This window comes from Danaus plexippus, chromosome 8 (genome assembly GCF_018135715.1).
Source record: "Danaus plexippus chromosome 8, MEX_DaPlex, whole genome shotgun sequence".
NCBI lineage: Eukaryota > Metazoa > Arthropoda > Insecta > Lepidoptera > Nymphalidae > Danaus > Danaus plexippus.
In genome coordinates, this window is record NC_083542.1 from 6,327,362 (window position 1) to 6,335,566 (window position 8,205).

An 8,205-nucleotide genomic window follows, 5' to 3' on the forward strand; every position below is an offset into this window, starting at 1 on the left:
CAGACAGGCAGACAAAAATTCCAAAAATTGTTTTTTTTTGGTTTCTATGACTCTTCTTTAATTGCTTCCTATCAGTTTTTTGGAAAAATATTTAATGTACAGACATTCGATTTTTACTGTCTTATTATATGTACAGATTTTAGGAATAATTTTAAATAAATTATAGTTAACGCTCGTTATGTAGTATAATAAACCAAACTTGGGGTAAACATACAGATCTATTGCTATGAATAAAAATTTACATTTTAAATATATAAGTTAAACAAGCGACTACATTTTTTTTTCCTATTTCGAAAACAGACGTATCAATTGTGTTTGTGTAATTTTATACTAAATTCGGATACTTATTAAGTTCTCGTTTTTTGCTTTTGCGGTTGAAACAATAATAAGTTAATAGAGGTTCAATAACTCGCGCCAAGTTGATTATACACGTTCAAACTTGTGAGGATATCCGAAAAATTTGCAATGGTCTTCCTCAGATGCTACTAGAGAGATTATTGAATTTAACCAACATAATCCAACAAACGCCAGATGCGTCCATCGCTCTCAAGAAAATGATCGCCATTTCTCTATTTACTGAAGAGCGAGCCGGGATAATGGTATATTTATTAAATGGCTGGATCTTATTAGGCACCTTTGAACCTCTGTTTTGTATCATTTTGTCTTATTATCAGATTAAGGCCATTTACGGGATAAGGTTCTTACATTTCCGCAAATATTTTGGTGCCTCCAATTATACTGCAGGATTTCAACACTTTAACATTACATGTATATTTCTTCTTAGCCACATATTATTGAAACTTTTATTTCTTTGTTACATTATTTTAATTTATTGTTTCATACACAATTTGAATATTTGATTTTCGTCGAAGTATTAACAATATCAAAGTATGAATTTTGGGTTTTTATATTAACAGTAAGAAGAATTAAACAAAACAAAAAAAAATGAACAGAACTAATTAGAAGGACCACATGCAAAATTACATCTTCCAAAGTAAATCTGGAAACGGTAATGTAATTTAACGCCAGAAGCGGCACCTCTAATATTCATATATTATATACCAATCGTTTCGTTTTCGTTTCACATCTCCTCTTGGACGCTTGATATTCTTTAATATTAAAACGTGTTCTATTTAAAATAATTTTTATTTCATTTTACACTTATATTGACTTAAATTTTATGTTTAAGGGAAATAATTATCTTCACGACGGATTCGTTCTTCTTCAAGGTAGGTATTACTCGGATTGATTACGTAAACAGAGTGAAAAATGATTCACACTCCTTAAGTGTTTGTAAAGCAATCTCAAATGTGACTTTAATTTCGCTCAGTCTCTTAAAATGTAAACGTGAGTCGGTGGTATAGAGGTATAAAAATATATTAATACTTTATTCTATCTTTTTATTTTAAGACAGGATAAATTTTTATCTATTTGAAAATCGCAAACGTCTTTGTAATGCAAAATTGAATTACGAATACTTATTGAAAATATTTTCATTCAGATGGAAACAGAATTAGATGTATGAATAAAATTCCCATATAAATGAGACAAAGGACGTCAGATCCATCAAAATGATATCTTTTTCGTGTTAAATCAAGTAAAGGATTGAAATATTTCCGTCTTTATAGCTACCAGCATATACATTTGCAATTGACACTGTTCTATGAATTTGAAATGTGATTCACGCGTTCAATTCAATTTTACAGAACAGTATTTCGTTGTATTTGAAGGTTTGTATGTGCAAAACTAAACTCGTAAATATTATAAAAATCGTAACGAGTGTGATAGTTACTCGTTCAATTATTATATGATACTTTTTATTGTTTTTTATGTAGATTAGAAAATATGAAAATTTAATAAGTCACAGTATATTATTTCATATTGGTACTCTATAAATTTCCCTAAATATTGATAAGGAGAAAATTTTACGTGTCTGTTTCGTTTTCTTTAAGATTAGTGCACATTTTATGTAACTTCGTGCAATGTAATGGGAATATTTTTGTCACATTTTTTGTTAATATTTCAATATATTTTTTTTATTTTAAGTGCAGCAAAAACTGGCAACTCATATATATTTTTTTCAAGATATCGATATTTATACGTTATGTCAATAATATTGTCTTCTGTATAGTCAATCTGACTACTAGCCGTTTTTCTAGATATTTCTTACTCCATTCACCCGCTACGAGCAACTAAATAATCCGTACTTCCTCCGCAGATGTAATCCTGACATGCAATCTCCGGTGCCATCAATCAGGGAGTTGGGATAAGCGAGACGGATATAGCCGAGGGATAGAGAGCTGAATATCTGTGCAATTATTCGTGTAATTTCACTTGATCCAGTATTGCTTTAAGCTTTTAGTGTAATTAAAGAGCTTCTGAATACTATAGCTCTCATTCAATTTCGTCCAATTTGAGCAACCTTCGTCCAATACAAATTTACTGACCGAAAATATTATGTTATTAATATTTAGGTCATATATAAAACGCTAAATATTTTACATTAGAGAATTGTTTAAAAAATTACATATTTATGCACCTGAAGTATCTTTAATAGGTTTGAGTACAAAAAAATAGGATAGCTAGTATTAGTTTTAAGAAGTGCTCTGTATTTTAAGAAGAGAGTTCTGCTTATTAAATTATTTTACTATTGTGTTTTCATCTAAAGAATAATGATTATATAAACCAATTTATAAAAAAGATATGCTTTTTTACAACCTTTTCTACCGTATGACTTAGAAGTACAATATTTTACAAAAGCAGTTTCACAAAACTCAAAGATTTTACACCTTTAAATTTCTTACCTCAAATACTTTACATAGAGAGAATACTGGAAATTCCCACAACAGGGATACGAAAGACCTGTTTCAATAAAACACGGCAATTGAATCGCTTTTGACAGTGGATTAAAAGTAATACTAATTTAAATTGCGTATGTATTTTACATCTTCCATCACTTTCTGATCAGAGAAATTTATAATTTTTTATTTTGTCTGTGTTGAAATAGCTTAGAAAGTTATCATCATCGTTTACTTCATTTTGTTTTTGTCAAATATATAAAAAATATTAGGTTTAACTCATAAACATTTAATTATAAATGACTATTGTTCAATATATGCCCCTGTATTTATACTTTGGCAAACTATTATAGTAGAATGTGTATACTTTAAAATGAAATATAATTTCTAAGTTGTTTTTTTCAGCAGCATCATCATGTGGCAGCATCCCGTGATCACGGTTGCTGCAAAAGTAGACCGAAACATCGGGAATATGTAGTTAAAATTATTAAAAACACATAGTAAATCTGAAAGTATTAGTTTTGTTTAAGTTTTACGATTCACCAAACTGTTAATTTTAAAATTAGACACAGAGACTTCTGAAATAGGTCACAATAGGTCACACACCAAAGACAGATATTGAATTTTAGCAAAAAAACAAAAATATACATAAAACGCAAATTAAAATAAAAGTACTACTTCATTTGTTGACTTGTGTAACGGGTCCTACTTCCAAGCACGTTTGGTACAACGTTTGTCGGTAGTGATTAAGGCAGAAAGTTTTAGTTAAATATACAAATGTATCTTGATGCTGTCAAGGCAGCTATTAGGGTTGCTTTTTTTCAAGCAGATTGTATTAGTTGAATGTAAAGCTGACTTTTAAAAGCAGGCTCTCTCTTATATTAACTTCCCCAAAAGGATCGTTATTTAGAAGTGAAGAGCAACACCATCAGGCGACCCGAAAGGTGAAGGTCAATTAAAAGGGAGTCAAATTATATTCCCTTGTTAATCCTGTTGCCACAATCTAAGCACCTCTTTAATGCAGTTTATCTTACATACCATGGCATCTAAAGTTTCTGTTTCCTCCTTCTGTTCCTAGCAAAAGCTAAATCCTAACTGCTTTTATCATGTTGCTGCATAACCTATGTGTTTAATAATGTAGATTACGCACCTCAGTTTGCTGCCTTAAATAAACAAGTAAGTGCATTTTGAAAAAATGCCTCAACATAAGGTGACTCTTCTTATACGAACGGTGATTTCCCCGATTCCTGACATGTCTCAAAACATAAAAATCTAATTTAATTTCTTTTAAATTTTAACAGAATTATATTATTCTTTTATCACTGTCGTCAAGCCTATGGATAAATATTTTACAATCACATTACATCATTTTATTTTTTAATGTAGTACGTATTACGAATAGGTTGAATTATTTCTTTTAAAAAAAGTAAAGGAAGCTATAGTCAAAAATATTTTTGTTAAATAAATATCATAAATGTATAAACTGTTAACCTTCTCAACTCCACGCGATTGTAATTTATAGATGATTAAAAAGGTTATTTTGACTTCTATCTCGTACTCAAGCATTGAATCATTATCATTTGTTATTACTATTGAGTTATATTTATAATAATATAGTAACATGTAATTACGAAGTATAAATGTTGTGATTGATGCACATAAGTAATTCAAATATTATAGGAACCGAGCGAAACTTATATAAAACAAAAAAGAATTTCGATAACGTTTTTAAAGAGAGCAAACTATGTCCCATATATTTTTAAAGTAAGAGATTAGAAAATTAATGTTATATCATAATATGTAATTTAATCCAAACGTTAAACCAAACCTTTACAGTTAAATTAAAATATTTCTCTTTAGAAATATGTTCGAGAACTGGAGAGTGCTCACTTTGTACAAATTGCAGAGTAAAACTAGCAAAGATCCCGCCTTCTAGTTGCGATAAAAAGGTTTCTTTGCAGTATGCTCCTTCAATGCTTTAATGCATTTTGAGCCAAATACATTTTTGATCGTCCATATAGTTCTATAGATAGTATTGAAATCAATAAAAAATTTGAAATGCATTTAAGTAATATAATAAACAATTATTTAAAAATAAAAAAAAACATATAATATAAAAATAATACATTATTAAAATTTGTTTAAATGCATAAAATATTTATTTTTATTACATAATAATGACAGTGGGCCATATAGATTATCTTACAGCAGCCATCTTTACAGAAATTATAGATAAAAGTCTTCGAGAGTTGAGATACTTTCATCTCGACTTTCTCTGATAGGAAGAATACATTTAAATTTATAGAACTCTTAAACATCTGAATCATTAAATGAAAATGCACACAATATTAAGTTTTGATTAAATCTTGATAATTTTTATGACTACAATTAGTAATTTATACAACAAATTAAAATATGGAAATATAAGGATTAAATATAAATTTAATTCACGAAATACAATGAATTTATTTGTTCTTGGTTTATCTGATAAAAAATCATAGTTCTATTTTAAAATGTATATATGTGAATAAAAATTACCCTTGTGTTTAGTTACGTATTTCTATCAACAAAATTTATTATATAAATAATATTAAGAGCGTTTTACTTTTATGATTTCGTTTTAAATAAAAAAAACGTAAGCTTTTCATTAATAGTTTAGTATCCGTGATCAGGCTTTATCTCATGAACTTTTATAGTTAAGTGTTAAAACTGATATACATGATATATCTTGTTGTAACTACTATAAAACGACTAAAACAAAATAGCATATGGTAACCTCCTGGACTATGTATTTTATTATTGTATAATATGCATGATATTTACGAATTTAATTTTGATTGTTTGGAAATTTTCGTGTGTGAGTAGTAAATAAGTTTTTTTTAGGCAGCTGAAAATTTCATACTCTCTTAACTTCATAATATTACATTTACAACCACTTTGACGTTAGGTATTAACGCAAAAAAGAAAGATATAGCTCGAACAATAATTAAAGTTAGCTTAAAAAAGGATTCTTAAAAATTTAACAAACCATGAAATTAATAGGTTTTATTAATGGTGCAAAATACTAAAAAGATATATATGTAATTGATGAGCTGTATCATAAATTACAAAATTTTCAGTCTTTCTCATAAATTTTGAATTTATCAACACCAAATGACGATAACAACAGGTTTTCGTAGTTCTAGTTATGTAATATGAAATTTCAGCAATTAAAAGATACCCATATTAGAATATGTTATAAAACAAATGTTTACATTTAAAGTTACCGATACTTGATTAATAGTTAATTTGATGTAAATTATCTGTCATTAAATAATTAATCTAAAGTAAATATTATTTGTAAGCCGTATTTAAAAACAGGTTCTATTTAACTTTAGATTAACTTTATATAACAGCCTAAATTGCTTTGCTCTAACGAATTTATGAGACCGCGGCAATAATGTGGTCAGATCGAAGTTCACACCGTGACAGTTACATATGTTGCTAGAGATATTTTTCATTTATACTTTCACATATTAGCGAGGTCACACATTTGACAGTAATAAGACACTGTCAAGAAGGACTATTTACGTTTCTTGGTAATATAAGATATTACGAATTTACTAAATCACAAACAAAAAACTATATATATACATTGGATGATGACGAGATTCACAATATATAAAAATAAAACAAATTGTTAAAGCCCTAGTTGTGTAAGTAAATATACGGATTCTACTACAAAATTTTCATGATAGCTAGTGAGTTATTTAAAAATTCAATATATAGGGTTTTACTTTTTATGTATTCCGTGTGACGTTGAAAACTTGTAAATACTTCTATGTTATGTAGAACATTTTAATAGTGGATACAAGTTGGCCACCGCTCCAAGGTTTCAAGAACACTTTGTTTTGAAACATAAATTACTGTTTATTTATTTTTGACTTAAAAAATGATAAAAATTAGATTACGTCAATTTTGCTTGAGTGAAATCCAGAAATAACTATATTTGTAATTCCTAGTTCTTTAAACTTTAATTATATAATAATTGGACTATTCAATTGAAGACAACGCAGACAACGCATGCCATTCCATACATAGCATGCCATTTAATCTAGTACAGTTCGCTATGAAGAGCTTTATTCTCATTATATATGATTTTACGTAAAATATCTGAAAGGAAATTGCACAGGAGGCAAATTCAAATGTTATTAAAACATACGTGAATTATATAAATAGAAATTTGTTAGTAATGTGATGCCAACCCACTTTGTGTTTTAAAATTCTTAACAGTTTCTTAAATAAACATATACAGAAATCGTTTGAATGTTTTGTTTGATTCTATGTTAAAAGTTAAAAGAGTGGATATAAATTTCTTCGTATTTTTAATGAATTCATCTGATTCCATAAACAGTTTATGATAGGGGCACAAAGTAACAGAGTAGTAAGTTAGGATCAAGTAGGAAGGCCAAATATTCGGATATATTAAAGACATTTATTCGGCAAGACAAGAATTCTAAATATAAGATCCATGCAATGAGCTTAGAAATGCAGAGTGAGTGGTTTGCCATAGGAGATTTTTTTATCCCATTAGTACTAAAATGGCTCACCTTAATTCATGATTGGTCGCCAGCACATTTATATTCGACACACACATTTTTATATTCGAGAATTTTAAAGCGCTTTGTGATAATAGAGCTCACAGTTCCTTGGGAAATCAACGTCCCCAAAGACCGTGCCATCAAGTTCAACAAGTATTACGAGCCCACTAACGAACTCACTAAGAATTTGTTCGTTGTAAATTTGTACGCAGTAGAAGTAGGAGCGTGAGGTATATCAACCAAATCTCTATACAACCTGCTAAAAGACTTGGGCCTGCCAAGAATTAACATCAGTTCATTCTTGGAACGTGCTTCGAAGGCAGCCCTAGTTGGTTCGTTTCAAACTTGGTGAGGTAGAGAGAGGAGCTTGGACAGTGGAGGTGAGCGTTTAACAAGCGTTAAATAAGGGCTCCTTAAACCTACACCTGGGTCGCAAGTCGCAGGCACTGTTGAAGCTCCTCTCCCTGCAACGTGATGGACCCGGCACCTGCACGGTGAATCCATGGAATGCTGAGAGGTTTCGTCTCATTTCTTAATTCAAGTATTTTATTATCATTCGCTTTTTGTTGGTATTATAAAAGAATGTAATAGAATTATCTTGATTTAGCAGATGTCCTTTTTTCTTGGACTTCTGTATAATTAAATACTTTAATTCACCCAAGACCGCCCTTTGAAAGTTCTTAAGTTTTTATTCATACTGTTTCAACGTTAATCGAGATTATAGATATTTCATAGTACTCAGTTATCAACTTCGGAATGGTTTAACTTTATTTAGACTGTTGTAAAAATCTTGTTTTATAAAGATTTTTTTCTTTTTGTGGATTACA